This window comes from Hylobates moloch, unplaced genomic scaffold (genome assembly GCF_009828535.3).
Source record: "Hylobates moloch isolate HMO894 unplaced genomic scaffold, HMol_V3 SCAFFOLD_27, whole genome shotgun sequence".
NCBI lineage: Eukaryota > Metazoa > Chordata > Mammalia > Primates > Hylobatidae > Hylobates > Hylobates moloch.
In genome coordinates this window covers 113943-133175 of record NW_026652302.1, presented here as the reverse complement: position 1 = coordinate 133175, position 19233 = coordinate 113943, and the positions used below count along the sequence as shown (strand labels likewise).

The 19233-nt window shown below is 40.1% G+C and overlaps 1 protein-coding gene across 2 annotated transcripts in view; it reads left to right on the top strand.

The window, feature by feature from the left end:
• LOC116463095 (uronyl 2-sulfotransferase) overlaps positions 1-9228 on the top strand; it is a 423370-nt gene extending 414142 nt beyond the window's left edge. For both annotated transcript variants that reach the window (XR_004246562.2, XR_004246558.2), the window contains one exon: positions 9001-9228. The gene's annotated coding sequence lies outside the window, so the exon portion shown is untranslated. The remainder of the gene's footprint in view (positions 1-9000) is intronic.
• Positions 9229-19233: the final 10005 nt, after the last annotated feature.

Genomic DNA, 19233 nt, shown 5'->3' with positions numbered 1-19233 from the left:
TTGTTACATAAGTATACATGTGCCATGGTGGTTTGCTGTACCCATCAACCCATCACCTACATTAGGTATTTCTCCTAATGTTATCCCTTCCCTAGCCTCCCACCCCCGACAGGCCCCAGTGTTTGGTGTTCCCCTCCCTGTGCCCACGTGTTCTCATTGTTCAACTCCCACTTATGAATGAGAACATGCGGTTTTTGGTTTTCTGATCTTGTGATAGTTAGCTGAGAATGATGGTTTCCAGCTTCATCCATGTCCCTGCAAAGGACATGAACTCATCCTTTTTTATGGATGCATAGCATTCCATAGTGTGTATGTGCCACATTTTCTTAATCCAGTCTATCATTGATGGGCATTTTGGTTGGTTTCAAGTCTTTGCTATTGTGAATAGTGCCACAATAAACATACGTGTGCATGTGTTTTTATTGTAGAATGATTTATAATCCTTTGGGTATATGCCCAGTAATGGGACTGCTGGGTCAAATGGTACTTCTAGTTCTAGATCCTTGAGGAAAGACCACACTGTCTTCCACAATGGTTGAGCTAATTTACACTGCCACCAATAGTGTAAAAGCATTCCTATTTTTCCACAATCTCTCCAGAACCTGACTTTTTAATGATCACCATTCTAACCGGCGTGAGATGGTATCTCATTGTGGTTTTGATTTGCATTTCTCTAATGACCAGTGATGATGAGCGTTTTTTCATGTATCTGTTGGCTGCATAAATGTCTTCGCTTGAGAAGTGTCTGTTCGTATCCTTTGCCCATTTTTTTGATGGGGTTGTTTGCTTTTTTCTTGTAAATTTGTAAGTTCTTTGTAGATTCTGGACATTAGCCCTTTGTCAGATGGAAGGATTGCAAAAAATTTCTCCCATTCTGTAGGTTGCCTGTTCACTCTGATGATAGTTTCTTTTGCTGTGCAGAAGCTCTTTAGTTTAATTAGATCCCATTTGTCATTTTTGGCTTTTGTTGCCGTTGCTTTTGGTGTTTTAGACATGAAGTCTTTGCCCACACCTCTGTCCTGAATGGTACTGCCTAGGTTTTCTTCTAGGATTTTTATGGTCCTAGGTCTTATGTTTAAGTATTTGATCCATCTTGAGTTGATTTTTCTGTAAGGTGGAAGGGGTCCAGTTTCAGTTTTCTGCATATGGCTAGCCAGTTTTTCCAACACCATTTATTAAATAGGGAATCTTTTCCCCATTGCTTGTGTGTGTCAGGTTTGTCAAAGATCAGATGGTGGTAGACGTGTGGTGTTATTTCTGAGGCCTCCGTTCTGTTTCATTAATAAAGTCAATTACTTTAATCTCACATATCTTAAAATAAGATAAAGCATACTTAAAGTGGTATAGTAATGACAAAACTTACTACATTCATGCAATCCCTACAAATACATACCTTACATAACAATAGCAATATGACATTAGAATTTTTGTTCTGGATTTACACACTTGCCCAGTGAAGGCCAGCATTAGCACCTCTGGCTGGCCACAGGAGCTGGGACGTGTCCATTAGAGATTTTGACATTGGACTGGCCACTGCTGACCAGATGATGCTTCTCAAGCCACAAGCTGACAGGTTGAGCCCTGATTTAACTTAGACTCTGTCTTCTTACCCAATCACTTACTGAAATGCTTTAATAACGTTTTTCTGCATACCCACACTCCTCTCCAATTCCCTGTCCCGCCCAGATTGCAACACTTTTATGTCTTTTCATTCGTGAAATTCTGTACCCTTTAATATTTTACTTTGACATTTGTTTTATCATTTCTATAATCATTTGTTTATACAAGGCTAACTTGGGGGGGAATTAATTTTGAATCATAAATTCACAAAGGCATTAGACACTTGGGTAGAGGATGAGCCAGAGATAAAAATTATTCTTAGACTATAAAGTATCTAAAATAAAGAAAAAAGAATTTACAAACATCTTGAAACTATGGGTTAAGGAGTTTCCAATTGTTTCTGACATGCAGGGATTGACAAATAAAAAACACTTCAGTGCTGGTTGCTAGCTTAAGATTTGTAAAATGTCACTGCATTTGTCTCTGTCCAATGCAGACCTCACTGGGGATATACAGGTGCTGTTACAATAACAGCAATAATCCAAAATGTAATAACTTATTACCCCTACCTGCTAGTGCAAGACCTTGGGCACCTCTAAATTCCATCCAAATATTTCCTGGGGTCCCCCACAAATGTCTCACATGTTTTCATAAACAAAATCACTTATGCGGTTGAGGCAACATTTTTATTTTTCAGAGACAGGATCTCATTCTCTTGCCCAGACTGGAGTGCAGTGGTGTGATCATAGCTTACTGCAGCCTCAACCTCCTGGGCTCAAGCCCTCTGAGTAGCTGGGATTACAGGCATCAGTCACTGCACCCAGTCCTAATTTAATGTAAGCATTTCTCAATGGCTGCCCCAATGTGCTCCAGACCCCGGATGACATGAGTTCATTCTGCAAGAAGGTTTCCAGATTAGAATCCCTCTGGGTACGGAATTTGGGGAAATAGTTTGGGGAAATGATTCTTTCAGCTCTTCTTTTAGCTTTTAGCTTTGCAGGGATTCAGCTAAGATGAGAGCTGAATAGGGCAGGCAGGGACTGGGAAGGGAAATATAGAAAAGAAAAAAATGTAAGAGATGATAAGCACCAGCATTCACACACGAAGATGACACCTTATGATGGATTGTGGTGATGGGGATTAAAGAGGAGTCAAAGTGAAATTAAAGTTTCTCGGCTGTTGCCAAGACAGTAAATAACAAAGAGGGAGGATGGATTGTACACAGGAGAAAGATAAGAACTTTTCTTTTAACTTCCTTCATGTACTTCGGCATGCCTTCACACAAACCTCATCTCGACGTTTTGAGAAGAAATTTATTTGTGGTTCTTCAGTTGACATCTATTTTCTCATGTGTATTTTGCAAGCTTTGTAGCCCTAAGATAAAGTCAAAACAATGAAATTCTGTTTATTAGTGTTGTTACGGTTACTAAACTCCATTTTCTCTTTTGGGAAACATCAGTTCCATTAGAATTAGAAGATTGTCCCCAAAAATGTTTTCACAAGGATATCTGAGGATGCTTTTTTCATGATGGAAACAAATCGAAACAAATGTCCACCAGTGAGTGAACTGGGTAAATTAAGATCTATACAGATGATGAAGTCATTAAGAATGATCCATTCATCCATTCTTTCAGTCAACATTTTTTTTTGAATGGTTACTGTATGTCAGGCACTATTCTAGTTTCTTCAGAGGTAAACAAAGCCGGCAAAATGTTCTGCTCTCCTTGACCTTACACTCTAGTGGGGAGAGACAGTAAACAAAATAAGTGAGGAAAATATATTATATGTTAGATGTCAAGAAGCACTATGGATACAAATAAAGCAGGCAAGAGGACTAGGGAGGCCAAAGAAGGATGCCATTTAAAATAGGGAGATGAGGGAAGGTGACATTTGAGTAAAAATGTGAAGGAGAAAAGGGAGAGCCATATGGACATTAGGGTAAGCTGCCTTCTAGACTTATGGAACAGCAGATGCAAGGGTGCTGAGGCAGGAGCAAGCCGGATGTGCCCAAGGAACAGAAAGGAGACTGGTTGAATAAGAGAAGAAAGTGAGCAGCAGAGAAGTAAACTAGAGGATCAACAAGATCAGAGATGCCAAGTTACACAGGGCTTGTCACAGAGTTTAGCTTTTATTCTAAGTGACATGGGAGATCTTTGGACAATTCTGAGCAGACAACAGCCATGATCTTATTTATGTTTTACAGGATCCCTCTGGCTCCTTTGTTAAGATTGGGTAGAAGGGGCTGGGCACAGTGCCTCATGCCTGCAATACCAGCACTTTAGGAGGCCAAGGGTGGAGAATCACTTGAGGCTAGGAGTTTGAGACCAGCCTGGTCATCATGGAGAGACCCCATCTCTACAAAATATTTAAAACATATTTTTTAAAGTATGGCTAGAAGGAAGATAAAGGCAGTAGAAAGGTCACCAGTTAGGAGGCTATTAGAATAACCCAGGTGAGAAATGATGATTCAGAGTGGTAGCCATGAAGGTGACACAGTTTGAGTAAGATCTGGATACATTTTGAAGGTAGAGTAGATGGAATTTGCTGCCACATTGGTTTAGAGGTCTGAGAAAAAAATAAGGAGGAAAAAAATGACTCCAGGGTTTCTGGCCTAAGCAACCAGAAAGATGGAACAGCTATTTACCAAAATGGGAATTCTGCAGGAAGAACAAGTTCCATTCGGTTAAACTCTAGTGCCATTTTTGCAGGTTCAAAACATTTGAATATCTGTCTTTTCATATAGTTTAACCTAACATAAATGTATGTATGTTGACACAGAAAGATATCCTGGAAATATTTTTGTGTGGAAAATGGAGGATACAGAATTGCCAAAAATCATACGATTCTATTTACAAAAAATTGAGAATGTGTAGGGGACCCTAAGACTTGCAATGTGAAGATTTGGCTTGATGTGCTCAAGAACTTTAAAAATCCAGAGGCTTTTGGTGCTCCTGGATTGCAGAAGTAGTCTACTGCCTTCTACTAAGACTGACATTGACCTCTTGCTTGAAGACATTACAGGATCCTCTAACTTAAAGACAGCACGTGAGCCTTTCAGGATCTACCCTATCTGTCTTCCTGGACATCACACCAATACACAGGATCAAGTCACATGAGCCAGCATGGGAAGTGCTGAGCTTGTTAAGCCAGGACATGGTCTCTATGCTTAAAAAAAGCCACAGGACCTAGCCGACCAGTGCTAGCTAGAGCTGGGGTTTGAGGGACATGCATGGGGCTGGATCCCAAGTTGATGCATGAAGGAAGAGAAGATCAACTCAGATAAGCGGGGCAGGGCTCATTGATATGGGAGCATCATCTTGTAATTCAGAATTCAACACTCCTGCAAGGATCCCAGAAGATGATGCTGATATGCTGCTAGGAGGCTCTCAACCTCTTGGAAAATGCATTTGCAATAAATGTAGGAGAAATGCTAGAGCTGCTGCAGCAAACAGTGAAGGGGAGAAGAGGCTTGTAGAGGTGAGCATGCCAGAATGGATCTTCCACATGCAGCCAAAAAGCCTGTTCCCCTGAGCAGCAAGGACAGAGCTGGTTAGAAGGGAGCAAGACTCACTAAGAAGCTCAGTGGCACGCCCAACAGCAATGCATCATAAGACGGAAGTGGTGCATCAGGATCAGAGCACTCAATGAAGCTGCATGAAGAGGTGGCCCAACACCACATGACATCTAATAGTACCACACATGCACCCTCCCTGAGCTCACCAATACAGCTGTGTGGGGGAGGGAGATCGCTTATGAGAAGCTAAAGGAATTTTTTAAAAGGCTGAGCAGGGCTCACCAATGGATGGTTGTCTTGGTGTGTGAGTACAAGCTAAAAACGGGTGGCTTCTGTGTCACAGCCCGTCTCACAAATGGCACTGAAAGCAGCAGTGGGGAGGGATCTCCCAGTGAGCAGAGCTTTAGGCAGCACACTTAGTCATCCACGATGTGGTAAGAGAGTAGCTCGAGTCAAGATGATAGGTGGTTTCATGGACAGTGATAAACCATGTGACTGGTTGGTTGGATCTGTCAAAAGAAAGTTTGGAAGGTCAGAGACAGGGGGTCTGGAGAAGAGGCTGCAGATGGACATAGGGGAGCAGAAACCACGTGGGAGGGACTTTGTTTCCCATGTTAATGTCCATCACAGAACATTCATCATAGAAGACTCACTAAACAACCAAGGAGATGGAATGATTTGACCCGTTGACAACAGCCAGCTTCTGTCACCAGCTATGCCAAATGTTGGCACAATGGGCTCATGGACAGAGGCCATGGGGGCAGGCATGCAGGCTATATTTGGGCCCAATAGTCCTGCTATTGCTGCAACCAACTTTACGGGAACAAAGCCAACACTGAGACCCTAGTTTGGCACCATCCCTCAAGGAGATCAGCCACTTGGTGACAACTTGACTTCACTGGACCATTTCTACCCAGGAATGAGCAGTCATTCATATTGACTGAGAGCAAATATGTATTTCAAGTTTGCTCTCCTGCCTGCCAAGCCTCAGCCATCACCATGATCACAGGCCTTACTGAGTGTTGGACCAATTGATATGGGATCTTGCTTAACATCGTCTTGGAGAAGGGTCTTACTATGCAACAAAGGAAGTATAGCAGTGGGCACATAACCACGGGATCCACTGCAGTCTATCACATACAGTCCCACCTAGCACATTGGTGCCTGATAAAAATTAAACAGCTTTATGAAGGTGCAGCTGAGGCACTAGTTTAGAAGTGACACTCTGCAAATATGGAGCACTCTTCTCCAGAATGCTGTATACATCCTAAATCAATAAACATTACTGAGCTGTGTCCCCTGATGTATTCTATAACCCAGGTCCAGGAGGAACCAAGGGGTGGAAGTAGGAGCAGCCCTGTTTATCACAACTCCAGCATGGGGACTTGAAATTGCCCATCCCTGCAACAGTTGGCTCTGTGGTCTAGAGATCCTGATCCCCAGAGGGCAACGCTTCCACCAGGGAACAAAGTAAGAGTCTCAGTAAACCTTAAACTGTAGCTGCCACCCAGTTACTGCAAGAGCCTCATGCCAAGAGACCAGCAGACAAGGAAAATGTCATCATCCTGGATGCTGTAAATTATCTGGGTAAAGTGGCCCAGATCATCACAGGTGTGACTGAAGTGATACAATAGGGCAGGAAGGAATATATTAGGCACCCAAGTGATATAATGAAGCATCTCTTTATACTTCCAGGCCTAATTTTAGTGATAAATCGGCAAATGCAGCAGCCACAGCCTAAGCAGGGCATTGTGGCCAGGGGCTCAGACCTCTCAGGAATGAAGTCTGCTCACACCAGATAAGACACCTCGACCAAGACAGGTGCTAGCCAAGGGTGAAGGGAATCAAGGACGGGTCATAGGAAAGACAATGTGTATAAGTTGAAGCCTCAGGACCAGGTGCAGTAGCAGGGGCTATAGTTTATCCTAATAACATATCTTTGGCAGAGTTATCCAGGAGCCCTGGAGGAGTTTATCCCAGTTAGTATAAATTTACTATATGAAGCAAGTGGCCCCAACTGGTGGGAGGTGTGGACTCCAGTGGCTACTGTGGTGCACTGCTCAGATCCCCTTGGATGAGGCATTTGCTTCTAGCTGTCAGGAGTGTTGTCTGCCAACAGCTCACAATTGAACCTCCACAGGAAAAGTTCTCAGTAGAAGGAAGCTGCTTTGCCCAAGGTTATGACCCCCGCTGAAGACACAGGAGCAGCCCACATCCAATGACTGGTAGATAATGCAGATTATAAGGACCACTCCCCTTGCCTTAATTTGAGCTAACTCTGAAGGGCCAGCCCAGCTCCAGAAACCATGGGATCAGCTGAGACCTCTGTTGTAGCTGTATTGCAGCTTCACTTCTGCCTTTCCCAACCCTGCTTCATTTATTTCCTCACAGATGCTCTTTCCAAGAGTGCTTCCTCATGATCCTCCCACATGCACATCTCCATCTGCTGTAGTTTAAATGTGTCCCCCAAAGTGCAAGTGTTGGAAACTTAATCCCCAATGCAACAAAGCTGAGAAGTGGGACTTTTAAGAGGTGATTAGGTCATGAGAGCTCTGCCCTCATGAATGGATTAATGCTGCTATCTTGTGAGTAGGTTCATTATTGTGACAGCGGGTTTATTAGAAAAGCGAATTTGGCCCTCTCTTGCTTGCTTTCTTCCATGTGTCCCCATTCTCTTGCCCTTCTGCTCCTGCCATGGGATGACACAGCAAGAAGGCCCTCACAAGATGCTGGTCCCTCAATTCTGGATGTTCAGCCTTCAGAACTATAAGAAATAAATTTCTGTTCTTTATAAAATACCCAGCCTCTGGGTGTCCTTTTACAGCAGCTCCAAACAGACTAAGACACCATCTCTGTGCATTTTCACAGAAAACTGTGCCTAAGATACTTCAGTATTTCAGTTTTGGAAGAAGATGGGGAAAGAGAAACAGCAACTTCTGCTGTTTCCTCACCCTGTCCCTTCACTCTTTTCTCCTATAAAAATTGCATCATCTTCTCCTCATCTATATTTTGCTATTCCAAAATAAAAGCAAAAGCCAAAGCCACTCCAGCCTCCCCAGAGTCTTGTCTTAGTTCTAGTGTATACGTTATCTAGGTAGCAATGAGCAGGAGCTGACATCCCTCAAAGTGTGTCTCACCTGTCCCATCCCAGGCTCACACTCTTCTATGCACAGAGAGCTTCTTAAGAAAATATGAATAAGAAAGCACTTTGTTCTTGCCACTTCAACTTTAAACCATGTAGCAAATATTTTTTATCCCGCTACCAGGTTAAAATCACACCAATCCAGACAATGTGCAGTTTATTACAACTCTGTTCCCACTGGGATAGCAGAAAGAGCTAATGTTATTGTTTTAAATATACTGAAGCCAGGTTTTTTGGGTTATTTTTTGTTAGTACAAGCCAGTAAGACCAACTAGCTCATTTTTTTATCCTCCAGAACAATTGGGAGGTGTTTGGGTTTTTTGTTTTTGCTTTTTAAAATCTCAACTGACTCATTTGGTGGGAACAAATTCACATGTCAGCATGTGGTCTGACCAATATGACCTATCTACAGGGAAAAAACACAACATTTTCAAATTAAGGTACATTCAGCAGTTATACATTCTTCTTTTAAAAAATAGATACTGACCAGCACCTAGCCATATAACAAAGAGCATGTGCCTGAGATTGCCACAGTGGGAAGACTGATCAACATCAGTCCCATTGTTTGGGTCAGGATAACTTGCTCACTTTTCAGTCAGCTTGAGTAAAAGGGAACTTACTGCAAGATGAGAGGAGTATTTCATGAAGCTTGAAGAATATACACAGGAAGTCAAATCTTTGGTAACTAAACGCTTGCTCTATTTTTCTCTCCCTTCCCTATCCCACCCCAATGTCTCTCTGCTTCCCTCTGTGCCTTTGCTCCTTCCTCTGGCTTCCTTTGCAGATTGCCTCTGGCTCTCTCTGCTTCATCACCAGTCCTCATGGCCCAAAAAGGCTGCTTCAGCTTAGTCTTCTAGAAGAAGTCACCTTCATGGAATATAGTCTTGTAGCCTCTTAAGTCAAACTTTCGTGATTTCTATCTGAGTGCTTTAGGTAGAGTCATATATCCGTGATCTACATGTTATAAAAATAAAATGCCCAGCCCCATTGTTCAGCAAAGCTTATGCAGACACCTGTCTAAGGATGGAGGTTGACCTTTTCAGGCACCCTAAAAGTATTTGTCACATTTCTTGGATATACATTTGAATCCCGTAGCAAATTCCACCATATTCCTTCTGGCAGACAGGGAGGTGAGAGACACATTGTCCATCTCAGTGAACCTGTATGTATATCATGTTTGGTTTTATATGGCAGCACCCAGTAGAGATGGGACTGATAATCCTGAGGTTCAAGGGATAATGCTTATCTTTGAAAGAAAAGTAAATAGAGGGGGGTAATTATTACAACAGTTTTCAACATATTAGTAGAAGCATCATTTATTTTTAACAAAAAACTTACTAGCTAAAACCTGCACAGAATCCTTTGACTTAGGAATTCCACTTCTCAGAATGCATACTAAGGAAACAATCATAACAGTACTGATAATGGTTTCGCTATGTCCCCACCCAAATCTCTAACTGTAGCTCTCATAATTCCCACGTGTCATGGGTGGGACCCCGTGGGAGGTAACTGAGTCATGAGGGTGGACCTTTCTTGTGCTGCTCTCGTGATAGTAAATAAGTCTCACAAGATCTGATGGGTCTATAAAGGGGAGTTTCCCTGCACACGCTGTCTTGTCTTCTCCCACGTAAGACATCCCTTTGCCCTTCCTTCATCTTCGGCCGTGATCGTGAGGCCTCCCCAGCCTTGTGGAAATGTGAGTCCATTAAACCTCTTTCTTTTATAAATTACCCAGTCTCAGGTATGTCTTTATCAGCAGTGTGAAAACAGACTAATACAAGTACACAAAACATTATAAAGAGATATTCATTATAGATATGTATTAATATAAATGAAAAGAAGTTGTATATCTATTAATAGGAATTCCAATGACAAATTTATGTTCTATGCATATGGTTGGCTATTGTGCAGCCTTCAAAAATTATCTGTTGGAAGACTATTTACTAACATAGGAAAATGTTTATAATATGCTAAGGGAAAAAGACAATATCATATGCATCCTCCTAATTGTATTTTAAATTATTTACCTATAATGCATTTAAAGAAGATAAGAAGGCAATATATCAAAATGTCAGCAGTGATTACTTCTGTATGGTGAGGGATGGGTAATTTTTCTTTTCTTTTTTATTATTGGCTTATTTTCCAAATTATCTAAGATGGATGCATATTGTTTTTATAATTAGTTTCTTCAGCCTTTCACCTCACAACAGTGAGCGCAATAAAATGAACATTCAAGAAGAAAAGAGAGAAGAAAAGATTACTGAACTGCCATGAAACATGACCAGAGTTGACTTTTATTTTTCAGCTCATCTTTTGTTCTTGTGGGAAGGGCCCACAGAAGCCAACAGTTTTGGTGGAACTCCCATCTGACAGTAGATGTTTCTTATTCCTTGTTATGAACTACAAATGCCCCGACCTCGTGTTTATGACCGCCAACAGTCACTTGTGCATTTCTGTCTCCACTAATGCATGGTGTGGCTAATTGGGTTTGTGAAAAAGGTCACGTCCATCTTTTTTTTTAAATGAATGGTTTAGTTTATTATTACGGTGGAGTCTTGACAAGCATGGCAGAGACTAAAAATATAGTTCCTTTTCAAAATAAAATATTCAGCATTTTGACTGGCTGCAGATTTATTTGGCAGTAATTTCTTGGTTAAAATTCCCTGAGGTTTGTTTATATGGCTATTTTGGTTCTTTATTTTAAGTATATCAGCATTTTTCCACAGCTTCAAGCTATTCTCATCTCAGCATGTAGGAAGTTAATAGGTAGCACAGAAGCTTGTTACTCCAATTCCAGTAAAAACATAATTGGCTCAAGCAGCCAAGGTACCAGCACCATCCTTTCTTCTACCTTGAAGGACCAGCAAGAATGGCCACAAACTCAAACTCATCACAACAATCAGGCCCACTCCAGGCAGTGCCCATGAATATGGAATAAGGACCGCTTGGAATTTTGTTTTTTAGTCTCAAAACTTTGTAAGATTTTTTAAAAATATGCATAATAGGAATGCAATTCCATTTAAGGTGGTTGCCCACCTAGACACACATATTCCAGCGGTACCACCATTCTTCGAAACATCTGTAAAATTTCTGTTTTGGAATTGCTTTCAGATATAGTTTATGGAGACATACATCAGAAAATTAGTCTTGTTCATTTCTAATCACATATGAATGAGATTAAAAAGTTAGATTACTCAACTTATTTACCAGACTGGGCACCAGATGCCTTTTGCATTCTCTAAATAGCAGATTCTCTCGCAAAACCAAAGTTTGCCACCAGTAAATCTTTCAAACCACATGCCTTGGTCTAGGATAGGAATTTCAATAAGAGAATTCCAAAAGGGATTAGATTAATGGTAGAATCATTGGAATAAGTGTACAGTCTTCCAATCTAACAACTCTGAACTGGGCATTTGGATCTGTAAGATCAGGCACACTTAAAAAAAAAAAATTAAGTGAGTTCCAGGCTCTGTTACAGGGGCTGCAGCAGCACATACATATCAGGTTTAGCCTTTGCCCTTTGACAATATCAGTCTTAAGAGCACTGACTTGAAGAAGTGATCTAAAATAGTATCTTAGAGTTATGCTAATTTGAACTACCCCAGTCAGAAAGATATGGAAAAGGAAGAAAGATGGAAAATGTTTTAAAGGCCTTTTCTCTTTTTTTTTTTTTCTCATTTGCAGGACATTGAAACAAAGCAGGGAAGTGCATTTGCATTCAGCTAAATTTAATTTGCATGCCTAGATAACCTCTGGGAATTTGGGAGGCTACCTTAGCTGGAATGTGCAATTGTAGCTACCTATTTACCTCACAGTAGTTGTTATGAAATAAAGGACTAAAACCTTAAAATGCGGTTCAATTTAAATATCTTGATCATCATCAGTAGCAGCAGCAACAATTCTCTCACAGATTCCATCCTTGAGGAAAAGGCAGGAAGTCAGTTAAACTTAATTCAGTTTCCATCGATAAATATAATTTGGACATCAGGAATGGTGCAATGGAAAGACACACACTCTCGTTCAACTCCTTCAGCTGCAAGGAACTCATCCAAGTTACCTCAAGCATTAGGGTCTTATTGTGACTATAATAGGAATGCATACTCTCCCAGCCCCTAATGTTATCAAACCAAACTGGACTCCAGCTGCCCGGCGCAGTAAGATGAGATATCCACACTGAGGTTTGCAGCAGGAGAAAGGAAGGCGTTTATTCGCAGGGTGCTAGGCAAGGACAATTGGCAGCTATTGCTTAAGAGTCAAACCTCCAGATGGCTTAAGGATAAAGGCTTTTTAAGACAGGGGGCAGAGGTTGCAGGCAAAGTCATTAAATCAATACGTGGATGCTATACATTGGCTTGACCTCAAAAGGTGGGATATCTGCAAGCAAGAGCCCAAGCAAGATCATAAGTGGATTCAAAGATTTTCTGATTTGCAATTAGTTAAGAAGGCAAAGTGTCATCTAAAAATTTGGGATTAGTAGAATGTTCTGGGCCAGAGAGGTGACCTCCTCAAGGCCCCTCAGGAAGAAATTTAGAACAAAGAGTTCAGTCTTTGGTTACCCCTTATCTGGTGGAGATCCATTTGGGTGGGGGTGGGGGGTTCTAGGATTCTGAAAAACAACTAAGGGACATAGGTTAAGATGTTATCTTTAGTTTCTGTAGAGGAGCCAAACATTTCGTGATTCTAACGTCCTTGGATACTGTTTAAGCTACTATTACCTTCTTGCTTATCAAGTTGCTCATTTACTTCTCAGGGCTAGCTAAGTGCCTGCAACTTCCCTTGAAGGAACTCAAGATTTTCCTTTAATTCCATTCTTGTTGGGGGGTGAGGTGGCTGCAGGTCCCCAAGAGGGGCCCCTGCTCTGTCTCACTAGCTAGGAACAGTTCCAGAAGCTCATCCTTCCCCCTCCACCCATCTAGATATCTGGAGGGCCCTAAGCTTAGTACAGTCTCAGTCTAGGAGAAATATTCTTGCTCATGAGATGGCAGTCCTTTGGCAGGCAAAATCTAGAAAGACAGGTGGCTTGATGTTCCCATTTAGAAAATGACCAGCATCTTAACAAAACAGAATTGCCTCGCAGCGGGAATGTCAAAGTGCCAGTTATATCACAAAGCTTCCAGTCATGTTGGGTGGAGCCCTTGGTCCCCCCTGGGAATTCAAGGACTACCACTCAAAGTGCTTCTCTTATTTTTCAAACCACCCCTAAATTTGGGGGTGAGGGACAGTCCGCTGATCCCTAGAACCAGGTATCCTTTTCTCTGCATCATTTCCCAGGCCCCACTCTTCTCTCCTTTAGGTCCATATCAGTCCTTTCTCATAAATGCCATCATTACATCTAAGAAACCAAAGTACCTGATCTTATTGATCATGATTTTCATTTCATCTGTTTCTCCTGAGTCCTAACATAGACCTTTTGAGATGCTGTGTGGCAGGTGTCTCTTACTGTCTTCTGTGCTTGCCCCCATCCTCAAGTCTCCTTGATGAGTAAGCAGTGCAAATGTTGATACTGAATCTCAGAGTAAAGAACACTACTCATCTAGTCTGGAGGTTTTCTCTGTTAGAAGTTATGATCTAATTATTTCCAACTCTAAAAATTATTAACCAATTATACCCAATTGTCTAAAGATCCATTCCTAAAATCCCATTAATTCAAATTAATTCCTCCCTACTGTCTTGATAAAAGATGTTTTACCCCTCACTTGAAATACAAGTTCCTTTCAACACAGAGGCCTGTGAATATGCTATTAGTATATAAATTCTCCTTCTACGTTGCCATTATATAAATGAGTAGTGGGAGTAACTGAAATTTAGAGATATATTATAACTGGCATTATTTTGTTCATTAAATTAATTTGAAATAAGAAATGTACATTCAGGCTGGATGTGGTGGCTCATGGTTGTAATCTCAGCACTTTGGGAGGCCAGGGTGGGAGGATTACTTGAGCTCAGAAGTTCAAAACCAACCTAGGCAACATAGTGAGACCCTGTCTCTACGAAAAATTAAAATAGTGGCCAAGCATGATGGTGCACACCTGAAGTCCCAGCTACTTGTGAGGCTGAGGTGGGAGGAATGCTTCAGCCCAGCAAGTTGAGGCTGCAGTGAGTTGTGATGGTGCCACTATACTCCAGCCTGGCCAACAAAGCGAGATCCAGACTCAAAAAAAAAAAAAAAAAAATTTACATTTAGTAAACAAATTATTAGGGTTAATGATTCAAAGTGGGTAATAATTCAAAAGATTTCCTCTCATAAAGGAATATTTTGTGAATGAAAAGAGAGGATTTGAATTGACCTGTGACACTGGCTTTTTCTGTGACCTTACTAATATCCCAAAGAGCTTTAAGAAAATATTTTTAAATAATGCAAACTTGTATGCCTTTGACATTCCAGTCACCCAAGTGGCCAGGAGTTTAGGTAATGAATAATTGGAATGAAAGTTGCTGTAACTTGTCCAAATCTAGAGATAACGATTTAGATTTGATTTAGATTTTTCTTTTTGAGCCAAAAAAGAGCCCCTTGCTGTACCTTATCTTCTAATATTATATCACACACCTGTTTTGAATCTTTGCATTGGTGAATGTTATATTTATTCTTTCAAAGTATCTTGTAACTACATGATCAGAATATAAGTAGACTTCAGTCATTGGTTTATAACTTTATTCTTTAGACAATATGTAGTACCTAATATGTGCCAGGCATTCCATTTGACTTGGAAAAATATGAAGATGAAGACACAGTCACTACCCTCAAGGGCTTAAAGTCTATTTGTGGAAATAGGTGAACAAATTATTAACAATGACAGAATGTGGCTAATACATTAACGAAAATACGGACTAAGTGCTTTGGCGGCATAGAGGAAGTAGTGAATAATATATTCCTGAAAAGTTGAGAATTAACCAAAATTAAATCTGCCACCTTGGGACTAGACTGGAATGGCAGTTGTAAGGTGAATGAATTGTTCTGACCCCAGCCTAGTCTGGTACATTTACTGGTTTTCCTCTTTCCTGTAGACACCTTTACCTTGTTTGCTCAAGAATATTGTGCAACAGTGGACCTTCATGGTTTCCAAGCAGAAAAATGCTGTTTGACCACTGAGCAAATTCTTCTTGACTGCTTTGGATTAAGAATTGCTACTCTGGTGAAATTAAGCCAAAGTGTCATTCAGGAAGCAAGATGTTTCGTTTGAACAGAACATAAATCAAAGCTGGAAGTGGGGGCTGCCTAGACTCCCTGTTCTGAAGCCCTCTTGACTCTGCGAATTCCATCACCAAATCCTTGCTTCCAGACCTCAGGAACATGGCTTCAACGAGTCTGTCTATTCCAAACCCACGCTTCCCACTGCTTTCATCCTGAAGCTTCTAGGGCTGTTTCAAGAATGCAATGCAAAATTAAAATTTCATGGAATGTTATGCAATTCTTTCTAATAGAAAGCCAGTAAAATTGTCAAATTTCATTGATTACAAAGCCATGTAGATGACTGGCCAGTTTGAAAGGTCCACACTATGGTTTGAATCTTCGTTTCCTCACCAAAATCCATGTTCAAACTTAATCCCCATTGTGGTGATATTAAGAGGTGTGGTCTTTGGGAGGTGATTAAGTCATCTATGGCATTAGCACCTTATAAAAGGGCTCAGGGATGAAGGGAGCACCCTGTTGCCTTCCTATCTCTTCCTCCACGTAAGGACATTGCTTTCCTCCTCTGGAGAGGATGCAGCAACAAGGCGCCATCTTGAAAGCAGAGAGCAGCCCTCAACAGACACCACTTCTACTGGCTTCTTGATCTTGGACTCTTAGCCTCCAGAACCATGAGAAATAAACTTCTGTTCTTTTATCAATTACCCAGTCTCAGGTACTTTGTTGTAGCCACACAAAAATGGACTGAAATAGTCTATTAAATTAAAAATAAATGAAATTTATTGATAAATTCCGAATAGAATGTATTCCTCCTGATACAGATATACAAAACACTGAACAGTGACTGATAAATGAAAGTCACTGATGTTTCTCTTAGATGAGTGCACCTCCCAGAGGTGATGGTGGCCAATCAGAGCTCAGAGCTCTGCCTATAGCTGCATTAACTCACTGTGGGGAGTTAGTCAAGCTATTTTAACTCCTTCCTAGCTTAGATAATCCACCTGTAGAAATAAATGAGAAAAACTATACATTGAAATTTTGGAAAATCAGATGAAAGATGATATAAGAGTAGAGAAAACCCTATTTTTATTTCGTTGAGATACAATATTATTTAGAAAATGATTAAAATGATACATTAGGTTAGAGGTTCCCAGATTTTTGACATCAGAAATTCTTTGTTTGGCTTTGTGAGATCTTTAAATTTCTCTCCTTTCCAAGTATATATAAACACCTATATATGTACTATATAAAAATTATAAATATATATACAAAGGCACTATATAAATTATACATATAATTTTTATATAGTATGTTTTTAATGATAAAAGTGATACATATTCACAGTAAGAAATTCAAATAGTACAGAAGGTTGAAAAGAGTGTGGATTTTTACTACAACAAACAATGTTACAATAAAAGTCCTTACCCATTGGATGCATTCCCGGAGGTAGAAATGATGGATCAAAGAGCGTGTGCATTTTAAATTCTAATAGATATTTGTCAAGTTACCTCCAAAATGTTTGCACCATTTTATGCCCCACCAACAGTGGCTGTTTCCAGGCACCTTCCCCATCCCTGGATATTATCAAACTTTTAAATTTGATATGGCCAGTGGAAAGTAGGAAAGAAGAATAAACTAAAAGAAGCCATGGTAAATGGAAAACATGAAATCAGATGGCAGAAATATTTATTACACATTCTAATATGATGATGATTATATACTGTTATATATCATGTTATACATAATGTAATTATTAAAACGTCAGAGTTAAAACAGATCAAAAGGCAGAGACTTTTAGCATTTATTATTGATTATTAGTATTAGTAATAGCTTATTTGTAATTAATATTACTTATTAATATTACTTTCAAGAGACATGTTTTTTAAAAATATAGAAAAGTTGAAGTGATGGAAAAATAATAAACTAATCAAATATGGATCAAAGAAAGATGAGACAGCAGTTTTAATATTAACATGTAATATATTTAATCTAATACTAATATTGGAGAAAATAGAATTTAAAAGTAAAAGTAATCATAAGATATATTGCTTGCAAAAAGATGGATTATTTAGAAAAGGCATTGGCTTATTACATGAAAAATAATAAATTTAGAGGCCTACCTCACACCATTAAAGGATAAATGGTCTGAGCACAGTGGCTCATGCCTATAATCCCAGCATTTTGGGAGGCTGAGGCAGGAAGATCATTTATGCCCAGGAGTTTGAGACCAACCTAAGCAACATGGTAAGACCCTATCTCTACAAAAAATTTAAAAATTATTTGGGCGTGGTGGCGTGTGCCTTGTAATCCCAGCTACTCAGGAGACTGAGGTGGGAGGATTGCTTGAGCCCAGAGGTTGAGGCTGCAGTGAACCATGATCACACCACTGCACTCTAGCCTGGGTGACAGAGCGAGACCTTGTCTCAAGACAAAATAAATAAATAAATAAATAAATCAGTGCAAAAATAAAAATATAAAATTAATAGAAGAAAATGTTGGGGGATTTTTGGGAAAATCCCCAAAAAACATAAACCAGAAAAGTAAAAACTGATGGATTCAACGAAATCAAAATTAAAGATTTGGGGTCAACAAATAAAGCTTAATATTTACTAAGCAAAGTTGTTAATGTGTATTGATTAACCTAATCTTCCTAACGCCCATAAGAAGTAGAAGCTGTCATTACTATATCTTAGAGGTGAGGAGTCAGGCACAAGTTGGTTAAATAGTTTGTCCAAGGTCACATCAGTAATTTAGGAGCTGAAGAGAGAGCCCTCGGGTTTAACCACTACACTACATTGCCGCCAGAAGACAACAGAGACAAATTAAACACGTGGGTGGTACACTGGGGGGAAACATTTTAAATATCTATAACTTACACAAAAGAATGTACAAGAAACCCCTGCAAACTGAAAAGGGAGGAAAAAGGAAAGCCTGTCAAACACCGGCAAAAGATATAAACAAGCAATTCATCAGAAGAGAAAGCTTAAGCTGATTAGCAACTTCAGCAAAGTCTCAGGATACAAAATCAATGTATAAAAATCACAAGCATTCTTGTACACCAATCACAGACAAACAGAGCCAAATCATGAGTGAACTCCCATTCACAATTGCTTCAAAGAGAATAAAATACCTAGGAATCCAACTTACAAGGGATGTGAAGGACCTCTTCAAGGAGAACTACAAACCACTGCTCAATGAAATAAAAGAGGATACAAACAAATGGAAGAACATTCCATGCTCATGGGTTGGAAGAATCAATATCGTGAAAATGGCCATACTGCCCAAAGTAATTTATAGATTCAATGCCATCCCCATCAAGCTACCAATGACTTTCTTCACAGAATTGGAAAAAACTACTTTAAAGTTCATATGGAACCAAAAAAGAGCCCGCATCGCCAAGTCAATCCTAAGCCAAAAGAACAAAGCTGGAGGCATCACGCTACCTGACTTCAAACTATACTACAAGGCTACAGTAACCAAAACAGCATGGTACTGGTACCACAACAGAGACATAGATCAATGGAACAGAACAGAGCCCTCAGAAATGATGCCGCATAGCTACAACTATCTGATCTTTGACAAACCTGACAAAAACAAGAAATGGGGAAAGGATTCCCTATTTAATAAATGGTGCTGGGAAAACTGGCTAGCCATATGTAGAAAGCTGAAACTGGATCCCTTCCTTACACCTTACACAAAAATTAATTCAAGATGGATTAAAGACTTACATGTTAGACCTAAAACCATTAAAATCCTACAAGAAAACCTAGGCAATACCATTCAGGACATAGGCGTGGGCAAGGACTTCATGTCTAAAACACCAAAAGCAATGGCAACAAAAGCCAAAATTGACAAATGGGATCTCTTTAGTTTAATGAGATCCCATTT